Source organism: Erpetoichthys calabaricus, chromosome 11 (genome assembly GCF_900747795.2).
Source record: "Erpetoichthys calabaricus chromosome 11, fErpCal1.3, whole genome shotgun sequence".
Lineage (NCBI taxonomy): Eukaryota > Metazoa > Chordata > Cladistia > Polypteriformes > Polypteridae > Erpetoichthys > Erpetoichthys calabaricus.
Genome location: NC_041404.2, coordinates 101,885,361 through 101,900,792, shown reverse-complemented (window position 1 = coordinate 101,900,792; position 15,432 = coordinate 101,885,361). Strand labels below are relative to the sequence as shown.

General features: G+C 41.8%; 1 protein-coding gene and 1 long non-coding RNA gene across 2 annotated transcripts in view; one reads left to right on the top strand and one right to left on the bottom strand.

Annotated features, from left to right (window-relative positions):
* Positions 1 to 9,492, top strand: part of LOC127529587 (uncharacterized) — an 84,290-nt gene extending 74,798 nt beyond the window's left edge. The window contains exon 2 of the long non-coding RNA XR_007936209.1: positions 9,436 to 9,492. This is a non-coding gene — a long non-coding RNA (uncharacterized LOC127529587). The remainder of the gene's footprint in view (positions 1 to 9,435) is intronic.
* The window catches only part of LOC114661354 (excitatory amino acid transporter 2-like), a 500,553-nt gene that overhangs the window by 107,030 nt on the left and 378,091 nt on the right, over positions 1 to 15,432 (bottom strand). The gene's annotated exons all lie outside the window — the stretch shown is intronic.

Below are 15,432 nucleotides of genomic sequence, written 5' to 3'. Positions count from 1 at the left end.
GTTTTTAACTAGAATGTTCACTGGTATTGAAGTGAGAGAATGCCTGAGGAGTGGGGAAGAAGTGTAGTGGTGCCGATATTTAAGAATAAGTGGGATGTGCAGAGCTGTAGTAACTACAGGGGGATAAAATTGATGAGCCACAGCATGAAGTTATGGGAAAGAGTAGTGGAAGATAGGTTAAGTGAGGTGATGATTAGTGAGCAGCAGTATGGTTTCATGCCAAGAAAGAACACAACAGATGCAATGTTTCTTCCGATGGTGTTGATGGAGAAGTTTAGAGAAGGCCAGAAGGAGTTACATTGTGTCTTTGTGGACCTGGAGAAAGCATATGACAGGGTGCCTCGAGAGGAGTTGTGATATTGTATGAGGAAGTCGGAAGTGGCAGAGAAGTATGTAAGAGTTGTACTATATACAAGGGAAGTGTGACAGTAGTAAGGTCTGCAGTAGGAGTGACGGATGCATTCAAGATGGAGGTGAGATTACATCAGGGATCGGCTCTGAGTCCCTTCTTATTTTCAATGGTGATGTACAGGTTGACAGATGAGATTAGAGAGGAGTCCCCTTGGATTATTATGTTTGCTGATAACATTGTGATCTGTAGAGAGAGTAGGGAGCAGGTTAAGGAGACTCTGGAGAGGTGGAGATATGCTCTAGAGAGGAGAGGAATGAAAGTCAGTAGGAACAAGACAAAATATGTGTGTGTGAATGACAGGAAGGTCAGTGGAATGGTGAGGATGCAGGGAGTAGAGCTGGCGAAGACGGATGAGTTTAAATACTTGGGATCAACAGTGCAGAGTAAAGGGAATTGTGGAAGAGAGGTGAAAAAGAGAGTGCAGACAGGGTGGAGAAGAGTGTCATGAGTTATTTGTGACAGACGAGTATCAGCAAGAGTGAAAGGGAAGATCTACAGGATGGTAGTGGGACCAGCTTTGTTATATTAGACCAAGAGATAAAATCAGACCATCCACTGGAGCACCTGTGATAGAAACTTAGTTCAAATTAAAACAAAAAATATATCACCAGTTCAGAAAGAAGTATGCAATTTTAAATGCTTCTTATTGAACATTTCCTCTCTTGAAAGTAAAGCTATTTTGGTAAATGATATTATATTAAGTACAAAATCTTATCTGTGTCTTTTCACTGAAACCTGGCTTAGTAAATCTAGTACTGTTCCACTAGCCGAAACGTCACCAGATGGATACTCATTAAGTCACAAGTCTAGAGATTCTGGTCGAGGAGGAGGCCTTGGAATAATTGATTGTAACAAAATGCAAATCACTTCACATCCTTTGAGATATTCATTTTAAATATTAAAACAGATTCCAACACAATTGTAGTGCTAGTCTACAGACCAAAAGGGCCATATTCATTGTTCATGACTAAATTTGGCAGCCTTTTATCTGATTTGGCTATAAATTGTGATCATGTAGTATTGATGGGGGATTTTAATGTACACATTGATGTGGAAACTGACATTTTTAGCAAATGTTTTACTTATTTGTTAAATTTAGTAGGATTTTGTCAGATTGTCAAAGGTCCAACTCATAATCATAACCACACATTAGATTTAATTATAACTTACAAAGTTGAAATTCAGAATTTAAATATTACTCCATTAAATTAAGTTATTTCCGATCACTACTTAATCACATTTGGTTTGATTCTGCCCTTACCAATACACTTACAGATTAAAACAAAGACAGTGCGACATCTAGACTGTAAACTGCTTCAAAATTTATAGATACATTGAGTAAGTCAAGTGTAATTGTGGAAAACCATTTACATCAGTTAACATCAAATGTAAACAAAAGTGATCAAAGCACATAGAAATTCTCCCTGGTTTATTGAAAACACTTGAGCTCTTAAATTGGACTGTTGAAAGCTGAAACACTGATGAAGTACAACAAAGCTGGAGGTCTTTCAAATTGCATGGGCAGAGAGTGTAAACAATATATAAAAAAGCTCTCCTTAAAGCTCGCTAAGAATACTATTCTAAAATAATAGATAGCAATAATAAAAATCCTTGGATACTGTTTAGAACAGTGGCTAAATTAACAAATGGGAATTTAGATCTACAGTGCGGGCGGCACGGTGGCACAGTGGGTAGCGCTTCTGCCTCGCAGATGGGAGACCTGGGGACCTGGGTTCACTTCCCGGGTCCTCCCTGCATGGAGTTTGCATGTTCTCCCCGTGTCTGCATGGGTTTCCTCCCACAGTCCAAAGACATGCAGGTTAGGTGTATTGGCGATTCTAAATTAGCCCTAGTGTGTGCTTGGTGTGTGAGTGTGTTTGTGTGTAGGTTGGCACCCTGCCCGGGATTGGTTCCTGCCTTGTGTCCTGTGTTGGCTGGGATTGGCTCCAGCAGACCCCTGTGACCCTGTGTTCGGATTCAGCGGGTTGGAAAATGGATGGATGGATCTACAGTGCAAAATACCAACAGATATTAGCAGTATAGACTTTATGAACTTCTTTAATAAGAAAATTAAAAATATAAGATTCCAGATCTGAGCATCACAGTGCAAACCACATACTAGCTTGGCAGACCCTGTCTCACATTGCATTTAACACTTTAGAATTTTTATTCTGTAACTGAGCAGGAAGTCTTGGCTTTAATTTCTAAAATGAAACCTACTACTGTTCCCTAGATCCGGTGCTAACAAAAATAATAAAAATTGCAATGGATGTTCTTTCAGCACCTATTTTTAACATTATTAATAGTTCTCTATTGCATGTCACAGTACCTGATGCACTAAAAGTGTCAGTCATCAAACCATTACTTAAAAAGTCAGACCAAGACCCACATATACTTAATAATTATAAACCCATTTCAAATTTACCCTTTCTCTCTAAAGTACTTGAAAAAGTAGTCACCAATCAGCTTCAGTCACACCTTCCACATCCCAATCTACTTGAGAAATTCCAGTCTGGTTTCCGCGCTGGTCATAGTACAGAAATGGCAATAACGCGTGTTGTAAATGACATTCTGATATCCTCTGATGAAGAAAACTCCACTGTAATTATGTTGTTAGGCATAAGTGCAGCGTTTGACACCATTGACCATTCTATTTTACTGCACAGGCTAGAAAATGATGTTGAGCTTACATGCATTGTCCTTGCCTGGTTTAGTTCTTATTTTTCAAATCGATTCCAACACGTACAGAAATTTGCTGACAGTATTCCATCATTATACACAGAACTGAGATATGGTGTCCCACAGGGCTCAGTAATGGAACCTTTACTGATTTCGTATTACATGCTTCCACTGGGATATGTCATTAGAAAATATGTTAATTTTCACTCGTATGCAGATGACACCCATTTATACCTTTCCTTTAGACCAAATGAAGTTTCTCCGATGTTGTCTTTAATTAGTTGTGTTAGTGAATTAAAGGAGTAAATAGATGAGAACTACTTGTCTTTAAACACAGATAAAACAGAGATGTTACTTATTTAAGGGAATGATGCTGATTGCAACAATATTTTGTCATCATTTAACTCAGTTAGAATCACCATTAATTTTACTGAATCAGCCTGCAATCTATTAGTTATCTTTAATTCTAGCAGGTAATTTAAAGCACATAATACAAAGTTGCCTAAATCATGTTTCTTCCGTCTTAAAAATATTGGGAAATTAAGGCATTTGCAAAATAAGCAGGATTCTGAGAAATTAATTCATGCATTTAGTTCTAGTAGTATTGATTACTGCATGCTGTGTTCACTGGATGTTCAAACTGTTCTTTATACAGCTTCCAGTTAATCCAAAATGCTGCTGCAAGAATTATTACAAGAACAAGAAAATATGAACACATCACTCCAGTTCTTAAATCCTTATACTGGTTCCTGGTTAAGGTTAGGGCAGATTTCAAAATCCTCCTTTAACATATAAAACCTTAAATGGACAAGGTTTGGCTTACTTATCTGAACTTATCATGACTTACAAGCCAGAACATACATTAAGATCATCAAGATGATGGTCTGCTTATGATTCCAAAGATTAACACTAGAAATACCAAAGCCTACGAAAAAATTCATAATCCCAGCCCACCTTAAATCCCTTCACACCTCTCCATTTTTTGTCTTGTAAATGTGTTGATCAACACAAGCAGCAAGCAGCCTACTATCCCATCCCCCCCACCCATCGCCGCAGCTCAATTCACAAAAAAGGTTCTCAGTGTTCAGTGTTTATGTTGGAGTGAATTGCCTGGAGTTGTAGAGGGTAAATAATATACCGTTATTTGAAATACATACATTTCATGTGCGTTCCATGTCTAAAACAATCTATGTAAACACATCGTTAAAACAGAAAAGTTTTTCATATTTTAGTAATAAATGACAAAATGTAGACATGAACTGTATAATGTGTGAAGGCTGAAGTCCAAATATTAAATAAACACTTTACAAAAGGTACAAGGATAAGATAGATAGATAGGGGAAATTCACATACTCCAGCAGCAGCATACTGGTAGAAAACAATATTAATTAAAGAGTAATAAAAATGCAGGTAAAACAGGTAAAACTTTGTATAATGTTAACATTTACAACCCCGGGTGTAATTGAAGAGTCGCATAGTGTGGGGGGAGGAACGATCTCCTCAGTCTGTCAGTGGAGCAGGACATTGACAGCAGTCTGTCGCTGAAGCTGCTCCTCTGTCTGGAGATGATACTGTTTTAGTGGATGCAGTGGATTCTCCATGATTCACAGGAGCCTGCTGAGCGCCCGTCGCTCCGCCACAGATGTCAAACTGTCCAGCTCTGTGCCTACAATAGAGTCTGCCTTCCTCACCAGTTTGTCCAGGCATGAGGCGTCCTTCTTCTTTATGCTGCCTCCCCAGCACACTACCATGTAGAAGAGGGCGCTCGCCACAACCGTCTGATAGAATATCTGAGGCATCTTGTTGCAGATGTTGAAGGAGGCCAGTCTTCTAAGGAAGTATAGTCGGCTCTGTCCTCTCTTGCACAGAGCATCAGTATTGGCAGTCCAGTCCAGTTTATCATCCAGCTGTACTCCCAGGTATTTATAGGTCTGTACCCTCTGCACACAGTCACCTCTGATAATCACGGGGTCTGTGAGGGGCCTGTGCCTCCTAAAATCCACCACCGGCTCTTTGGTTTTGCTGTTGTTTAGTTGTAGGTGGTTTGAGTCGCACCTTTTAACAAAGTCCTTGATTAGGTTCCTATACTCCTCCTCTAGCAGTGTCGTCAGCAAACTTTTGCACGTGGCAGGACTCCAAGTTGTATTGGAAGTCCGATGTATATAGGCTGAACAGGACCGGAGAAAGCACAGTCCCCTGCAGCACTCCTGTGCTGCTGACCACAATGTCAGACCTGCAGTTCCCGAGACGCACATGCTAAGGTCTATCTGTAAGACAGTCCACGATCCATGCCACCAGGTATGAATCTACTCCCATCTCTGTCAGCTTGTCCCTAAGGAGCAGAGGTTGGATGGTGTTGAAGGCGCTAGAGAAGTCCAGAAACATAATTCTTACTTCACCACTGCCTCTGTCCAATTGGGAGAGGGATCGGTGTAGCATGTAGATGATGGCATCCTTCGCTCCCACCCTCCCCTGGTATGAGAACTGCAGAGGGTTGAGGGAGTGGCGGACCTGTGGCCTCAGGTGGTGAAGTAGCAGCCGCTCCATAGCCTTCATCACATGTGACGTCAGGGCGACAGGCCGGAAGTCATTCAGCTCACCAGGACATGATACCTTTGGGACTGGGGTGATGCAAGATGTTTTCCAAAGCCTCGGGACTCTCCCCTGTTCCAGGCTCAGGTTGAGGATGCACTGTAGAGGACTCCCTAGCTCCAACGCACAGGCCTTCAACAGTCGTGGCAATACTCCATCTGGACCCACTGCTCTGCTGGCACGAAGTCTCCTCAGCTCTCTGCTTACCTGGGCTGCTGTAATTGTGGGTGGGGGGAACCTCTCTTCTATGCTGGTATCAGCAGAAGGATGGGTGGAGAATGCAGCACTCTGAGGTGAGAGTGAGAGTGGGTTAGAGTAGTCAAACCTGCTAAAAAACTTGTTCATCAAGCTTGCTTTCTCCCTGTCTTTCTCGATGGAGGAACCCCACTGTGAGCTGCAGCCAGTGATGATCTTCATCCCATCCCACACTTCATGCTGTTATTCTGCAACTTTTGCTCCAGTTTTGTCCTGTACTGCTCCTTTGCCACTCTGAGCTGGACTCGGAGTTCCTGCTGCACATGCTTGAACTCATGCTGATCACTGCCTTTAAAAGCCCTTTTCTTCTGGTTCAAAAGGCCCTTGATGTCACTTGTAATCCATGGCTTGTTGTTAGCATAGCAGCTTACTGTTCTTACTGGGAACTACAATGTCCATAGTGAAGTTGATGTAGTCAGTAGTGCAGTCAACAACATCCTCAATGTTCTCACTATGTGATCCCTGAAGGATATCCCAGTCTGTAGTTCCAAAGCAATCTCTCAGAGCCTGCTCTGCCTCAGGGGACCACTTCCTGAATGAGTGTGTGGTTGTAGGTAGCTCCCTCACTCAGAACCAGGTTATGATCTGCTTTCCCAAGTGCAGGCAGCGGGGTGGCGCTGTATGCGTCCTTAACATTTGCATAAAGTAGGTCAATAATCCTATTTCCCCGGGTGTTACAATCCACATACTGGGAGGAGGCAGGTAATGTTTTTTCCAGCGTCACATGGTTAAAATCTCCAGAGATTAGCCCAAGCGCCTTAGGGTGCTATGTTTGTAGTTTAGCAACAGCGGAGTGGATGATGTCACCCGCAATCTCCACGTCCACCTGAGAAGGGATGTAAACAATAACAACAATGACGTGTCCAAACTCTCTGGGCAAGTAATAGGGACGCAGAGTTACAGCCAACAGTTCAATGTCCCTGCAGCAACTGGAGATTTTGACATTTACATGTCGAGGGTTGCACCACCTTATGTTCACATAGAGAGCGAGTCCTCCTCCTTTCCGCTTCCCGCAGGTATTTGTGTCCACTCTAACTGTGCTAAACCCGGGTAGCTCCATGTTAGCATCTGGGAGGCTAGTTGTTAGCCACGTTTCACAAAAACACAACAAACTGCATTCTCTGTAGGTCCTGACATTTTTCACCAGCGCAGCCAGTTCATCGGTCTTATTTGGTAGTGAGTTCACATTTCCCAGGATAACAGAAGGCACCGAAGGCTTGTATCGCCACTTCCTCTCTAGCCACTTAGCCTTTAGCTTAGCGCCGGCTCTGCTGCCGTGATACTGCCTTCTTACCTCATCAGGTAAATAGGGAACCACACCAGCACGGGCCTTTGTTCTCAGCGCTTAAAGTTGAATACCTCAATAGACGAGTCTCTGCCTGTAAAAATCCATGTCCAAGTAGTAAAAAGTGTCCAGGAAACGAGTCCACATAAAAGAAAGTAGTAGGAGTGATCAGAGAGATAGAGAAAAAAGGTAGAATGATAAAGAAGATAAAGTCCTACACGGAGCTGCTGGAAAGGCTGCCACTCACGGCGGCGCCTAACTACTGAATATGACAGCTTATGTGGTATAGCGGTAAGATCTGCTGCCTTATAATCAAGAGATGGCTGGTTCGATCCTGGCTGCCTCGCAAATTTACTGTTTTGAGTAGTGAGCTACTCTTATTGTTAATATTATACAATAAAAACATACATTTGATTTGTGTCGTACTTGTAAAAGTTAGTGGGGTTTTTTTTCACTTTTAATTTTCTCAGCCACGATCACGATACAACTCCCCCACCACCACTCCAGATCTGATGCTCTTAGTTTTTATTTGAAACTGGGAATAACTGTAGATGTGAGTGGTGTTTTGAGACAATGGAACTGGAAATTCTCTGATCTGGAGGGATAAAAGCTGACACACAAACACTGGTAAATCATGCCTTATTGGTATCTCATTGTCACTTGAATTTTTTTTATTCAGTTTTATTAAATTTATGGTACTTGCAAAAGTTAGCTATTTATTCAGTTTTATTCTCTGACTCATGTTCACGCTCTCCCTTCCCCCCTCCTGTTCTGACCCTAACTAACAGCGTCAGCATAAATTTACACCGATCTTACGCTGTTAGTTTTCAAATAATATTGCATTAGTGCGATGATGTTTTCTGATTGGTACTATTCAGGACATAAAATGATTTCTTCAAAATGTCACATATATTTGTCTCTTTCTTTTTTTCCCGGTGTTGCGTTGACATCATGGACCAGAAGGCATGAGCTTATTCAGTGCAAACAGGAACACGCAGGTGGCTGGTTGTTGTGTGCTACAACTTGCTTGACATGGCGGCAACAAATGCACATGTACTAGTAGTGCAAGGCATGTACGGGGTCCACTGAAAAAAGAAAAGTATTCTTGACTCACCTTGCAGAGGAACTTTGTCATCACTTCTTACAAGAAAAGACGATGGAAAAGAAAAAAAGGATGCAACATTGACAAGCTTTTGTTTCAAGACCGACGCTTCCCCCAGGAAAGCAAACTCAGTGTCAGGTGCCCCTTCAATGTAATAGGAACCACAGTAAGGAGAGAAGTGTGTACATTGCAACAGGTACACATGTCATAAATGTAGGAAGGACGGTCCTTAGGTGTGTGGGAACTGTTAACATTTAAATTTGATGATTATATATAGTGCAGAACTGACCTCTCTGTACTATTCTTTCCTCTGCATGCCCTGGACAACAAAAGAAACACCACCATGCACCAAAATGTGGAGACTGGGCAATATCGGGGAAAAAAAAATCGTGGTATGCAAATGAATATGAATAATATGAATAATGTTGCATCAGTGCCACAATGTTTTCCAAAATGTATTATTATTCCAAATATCATATATACCTATGTCTCTGTATTTTTGTCAGTGCGATTTTGACATCATGGACCATAAGTGGCATACTAATTCAGCATGAGCTGGGACACTCAATAAAACTGAATAAAAATATCCACAACAGAGGATTTCCAGTTCCATTGCCTCAAAACACTGAGTACTGAGAACCTTCTTTGTGAATTGAGCTGCGGTGATGGGTGTGGGGGATGGGATAGTAGGCTACTTGCTGCTTGTGTTGATCGACACATTTACAAGACAAAAGATTCTGGCAGAGAGGTGTGAAGGGGTTTAAGGGCCAGGATTACGACCTTTTTCGTAGGCTTTGGTAAATCTAGCGTTAATAAAATAACAGTTAAGCTTTTAGTTACAGGGCCCTAAACTGTGGAATGGTCTGCCTGCTACTGTAAGAGATGACCCTTCGGTCTCATCTTTCAAAACCGGCTGAAGTCTCACTATTTCAGCTTAGTATATCCTGAGTAGAGATGCTGATTAACTGTACAGACTGCATCTCTGTTGTTAGTCATTGGCACTAAAACATAAGTAATGTGATAGTTATAATTTGTTACTAACCCTTACCTATTCTGTTTCTCTTCTCGGTACTCAAATGTGGCATTTGATGCCACTGCCCACCTGCCAAGTTTATTTGCCTGCCTATGGTATAGTCATCTCTGATGGAGGATCACAGGAATCATCGGGTTGTGGGTTTTTTCATCGGATTGGCTGGCCCAGTACTAACTTAGCTGTGGAATGGGGAGGCAGCTTGATGGATGAGGTCTGCAGGACTCTGAACAAATCCAAATCGTATTATGTAGTATCATTTACTGTTGAATTCTACTCTGTACTTGTAATGTTTCTATTGAACTATTATATTGCATTGAGGATTACTTGTGTTCTGTTTTGTGTATTGCATTGACCCCCTTTTTTTTGACACCCACTGCACGCCCAACCTACCTGGAAAGGGGTCTCTCTTTGAACTGCCTTTCCCAAGGTTTCTTCCATTTTTTTTCCATACAAGGGTTTTTTTTGGGAGTTTTTCCTTGTCTTCTTAGAGAGTCAAGGCTGGGGGGCTGCCAAAAGGCAGGGCCTGTTACAGCCCATTGCGGAACTTATTGTGTGATTTTGGGCAATACAAAAATAAATTGTATTGTATTGTATTGTATTGAATATGGGTTGGAGACAGTGGCACTGACCAGAAACCAGGAGACAGAGCTGGAGGTGGCAGAGTTAAAGATGCTAAGATTAGTGGTCTCGTCCGGTATGGGAAATGGACATCTGAAGCAGAACTCTGTTAGCAGCGGTGTTATTTTTGCTCTTTTTTTTACCATCCTGAGGTATCCTGTACTTACTTAACCCGAGGAGGCTCAATTACAGTATATCCAAGCACATGACAGCAGAAATAGGGTTCACAAAAATATGGAAAAGACAGCTAAAGCTCCATCCAAGCCTAGACAGGTATCAAGCCCACGTTCAAGTTCAAGGTATGGCTTTTCAGAACCTGACCTGGACTAATTAGGCAAAAGTACAGATTTCCTAGGATTGGACGCTACTGCATCATCTCCAGTCAAGAGCAACAGTGGGAGCGATTGTACAAGCGAATTAGGCAAGGATAGCTTGTCGATTCCAGAAGATTCACTGAAACTGAAAATGGCCTTACCTTCTGCGTTGTCAACCACTCCTCATGAGCCGGAATCATCGACTTTATCAGTGGCGCATGGGGAAGACTAAAATGAGCTATGCAAGCTGAAGGTAATGATCGCCGCAATGGCTACCACTCAAGACATAAAAGAGCTCAAGAATGATTTAAAGAAAGATGTAAAGAAAAAAATAAATGATATAAGGAAAGAAATAAAGGACATACACAATACAAATTAAAAGATGCTTCAAGATATTAAAGACCAAGAAAAATGTGTAAATAATCGCTTTGAAGCTGCCTTTAAAGGTATGCTAGAAAAAAATGAGGAACAAATGCAGAAAAATGCATCTAAGTTTGAGAGTAAACTTACAGCACTTGGCACTGAGTTGGAAGTCACTAAGCAAACACTCACGACATGTACTTAAACAGCTGAACAGCTGGCATCTACTGCTGATGGAAAAGCAACAGCTGCAAATTCCAAATGCAAATCACTTGGAGACGGACTTGCTGCACTGGAAGATGGATGCAGAAGGAATAATATTCAATTCGAAGGTCTCCCTGAGAATTGTGAAAGTCCAATCCCAGTGAAATTCGTAGCTGAACTATTCTCTAAAATAATTGGAGAGGACTTGAAATCAGACAGCAAGATAGGAGCAGCTTACCGCATACGGGGATCACAGGGATCAAATCCCTCTAAAATTACAATTTAAACTTCATATAATGTTACTTCTCTGACAGAAACAAAAGATTACATTTGAAAATAACCACATTCGTATTTTCTCGGATTTCTCACCCTCAACAGCAGCTAAACTTGCCGCATTTTACATTAAACAGCTCTTACAGAAAGACAAGATTACATACAGCCTCTTGTATCCTGCCAAACTGAAAGTGGACATTCAAGGCAAACTATACGTTTTTACTTCTACAGAGGTAGCAGAAAAAGAGCTAAAAAAACTGATCCTGACACTTTTTTGAAATACGATTGTTGGTCCCATTCTGTTCAGGCATGACGAAGAAGATCTTATCGGCTGTTTGATCTGTCTGCAATGATACTGGCACCATTATTATACATCCTGTTTACATCTCAGTCACTTTTTGTTTATGTTTTAATTACAAGCTCAATCTTGGCTTGGCAGCCCTTGAAAATGGAGCTCCTGTTGAACGCTACTGCCAAATGCGAAGTTCGCACAAGAGACCGTCAATTTCCAACGAGACAGTCGCAAAGGTTGAGGAAAACATGTGTAAAGATCGGCGGTTGAAACTTCATCACCCACCCACTCTATAGTCCGGACTTGGCACCCAGTGACTACTACCTGTTCCCTAAGTTGAAAGAACATTTGTCCGGAAGGCGATTCTAATCCGATGAAGAGGTGAAAGATGAGGTTCAACGCTTCCTGAAGGACATGGCGGCAAGCTGGTATGACATGGGCATTCTAAAACTACCACAGCGTCTACAAAAATGCATCGACCGAAATGGTGATTATGTAGAAAAATAAATAAGTCTTTAACCTTTAAAATGATGTAAACATTATAGAAAATAAATGGTTGTTTGTATTTCTAAAAAAACAGGAGACCTTACTTTTGGGATTGCCCTCATATGTATATGTATGTATGTGTACCTTTCTTTTTCTTTAAAAAGGCTGTTTAACATTATACCCTTGGTTTATTGCATTAGGGCTTACTATACTTATCCAGGGTGACTGTTTAACATCATTCCCTGCATTTACTCTCTCAAGACTGTTTAAGAGGCAAAATGGGGAGGCGAGGAGACTTGGGGGGGAGAGAAAGAGAGCAAGCTATTTCTAATCTATTCTTTTAATCCTTATAATTATAAGTGCCTGCACAACATTAGACTTCATGGCAATAACTCCTGGGAAAACTGGAAATTAAGGTCAAAGCTGTCATATTTTAGTTAAGACTACAAAATGACAGCAAAAGCTCAGAAGCAAGATCTTCATGACCAGCAGTTAACTTTGTGAGCTGGAATGTTGAAGGGCTGAAACACAAATTAAACAGAAAGAAAGTATTCTCTCACCTAACAGGTCTAAACGCCAAAATAGTATTTTTACAGGAGACCCACTTATTAAGCAAGGATCAGTTTCAGCTGCACAGAGTCTGGACTGTCCAAATATTCCATTCCAGCTTTACAAAGAAAACTAGGGGTGTGGAAAAGAAAAATAACATTAGTAGTAACAGATGTAGTATCTGATGCTGTAGATGCTGAAGGGAGATATGTCATTGTAATAGGTAAATTATTTAACTGTAAAGTGATTTTGATAAATATCTATGCACCCAATGTGGATGATAGGGACTTCATCCAAAATATATTTGCATCCATTTCCAACGTGAACACTCATAAAATTATAATGACTGGGGACTTTAATTGTGTTTTAAGTCCAGACCTAGATAGGTCTCATGCCACAGGGACCATGATGTCTAACACAGCAAAAACAATTACACAGTTTGGAAAAGATCACAACTTATCAGACCCCTAGAGATTTTTAAACCCAAACTCAAGAGCATATTCCTTCTACTCACCAGTGCATCACTGTTACACAAGAATTGATGATTTTTTTTTATAGATAATAATTTCTTGCCTACGATTAAAGCTACACTCGGGTCCCAATCTGAGTTGGTTTGTCATGTGGTGGTGTATCAGCGCATGCTTCTAATCATGGACATGGATTAAATCTTGTAAGTACAACGCTATCATTATTTCCGACCATGCTCCTCTCATCATGGAGCTAAAATCACCATGCCCCACATGCTTATCTCGCAGATGGTATCTTAACCTACTTTTATTAGCAGACGAGAACTGTACAGAATTTATATCCAAGCAAATCAATTTTTTTTAGAGACAAATACATCCTCTGAGGTTTCTGCAGGAATACTCTGGGAAACTCTGAAAGCTTTCTTAAGAGGACAGATGATCTCATATCTTACCGACAAAAATAAATTGTAAACCAAGAAGGTATCAGAGCTAATAAGTGAAATTTCCAAATCTCCAGAATAGATCAAGAACATGCCAGGTATCCGAATGAAGCACTTCATAGGAAAAGACAGGCTGCGCATTCAGAACTCAACCTCTTGACAACTAAAGAAGCAAAACAACTCATTTTTAAATCAAGACATCATTACTATGAACATTCTAACTCAAACTGTTCGTCAAGCTCTAATTGAAGTCTTTCCTGAGTAAAATAAGGAGTTATTACAATGTACATTATACAGACCAATCTCACTTTTGAATAACAATGTGATGATACTTTTCAAAGTCCTAGCTAGAAGGATTGAGAAGGTGCTTCCTTCAGTGATATCACAAGACCAAACTGGATTTATTAAAGGCAGACACTTAGCTTCCAATCTTTGACGCCTGTTTAATGTAATACATTCACCCACAAAGTCAAACACCCTGGAGATATTATTATCAGTGCAGAAAGAGCATTTTATATGGTTGAATGGAACTACCTTTTTACCATATTGGAGAAATTTGGGTTTGGCCTGAACATCTGTGCATGGATCAATCTACTGTATACCTGTCCAGAAGATTCAGTTTGTATTAACAAAATTAATTCAAACTACTTCAAACTAGAACAGGGTACTAGACAAGGACGTCCCTTGCTACCACTGCTATTTGCAATCACCATTGAGCCACTGGCTACTCACTGTCGAAATGCATATGAGATAAAGGGGATTACCAGAAAAGAACAGAAAATTTCTTTATATGCAGATGATATATCAGAGCCACAAAATACTGTGCCTGCAGTCCTAACAGCACTTACAGAATTTCAAAAGATTTCTGGTCTCAGAATTAATTTGAACAAAACTGCTCTTTCCAGTGAATTCTCAAGCACACAAAATTAGATTGGACACCTTCCCTTTTATCATTGCAGGTCACTTTGAAAACCTAGGGGTAAACATCACGAGTAAACATAAAGCTCTTTATCAAAAATAGTTTGCTGTCTGCATGGAAAAAATTAAGCAAGACTTGCATGATTTGCTTGGAGTCCCTGGAGGGTGTGCTAGAGGGCATACCATCTGGGGACTCCCTCGTACTGCTGGGAGACTTCAATGCTCACGTGGGCAATGACAGTGAGACCTGGAAGGGCGTGATTGGGAGGAATGGCCCCCCCGATCTGAACCCGAGTGGTGTTTTGTTATTGGACTTCTGTGCTCGTCACGGATTGTCCATAACGAACACCATGTTCAAGCATAGGGGTGTTCATATGTGCACTTGGCACCAGGACACCCTAGGCCTCAGTTCGATGATCGACTTTGTGGTGGTGTCGTCAGACTTGCGGCCACATATGTTGGACACTCGGGTGAAGAGAGGGGTGGAGCTATCAACTGATCACCACCTGGTGGTGAGTTGGCTTCGATGGTGGGGGAGGATGCCGGTCAGGCCTGGTAGGCAAAAACGTGTTGTGAGGGTCTGCTGGGAACGTCTGGCAGAGCCCCCTGTCAGAAGTAGCTTCAACTCCCACCTCCGGCAGAACTTTGACCATGTCCCGAGGGAGGTGGGGGACATTGAGTCCGAATGGGCCATGTTCCGTGCCTCTATTGTTAAGGCGGCTGACCGGAGCTGTGGCCGTAAGGTGGTCGGTGCCTGTCGTGGCGGCAATCCCTGAACCTGTTGGTGGACACCGGCGGTGAAGGATGCCGTCAAGCTGAAGAAGGAGTCCTACCGGTCCCTTTTGTCCTGTGCGACTGTGGAGGCAGCTAATAGGTACCGGCAGGCCAAGCGGAATGCAGCTTCGGTGGTTGCTGAGGCAAAAACTCGGGCATGGGAGGAGTTTGGGGAGGCCATGGAGAACGACTTTCGGACGGCTTCAAGGAGATTCTGGTCCACCGTCCTGCATCTCAGGAGGGGGAAGCAGTGCACTGCTGACCTCGACTCGGGATGTTGTGGGTCAGTGGGGGGAGTACTTCGAAGACCTCCTCAATCCCAATAACATGCCTTCCAATGAGGAAGCAGAGCCTGGGGCTCGGAGGTGGGCTCCCCCAT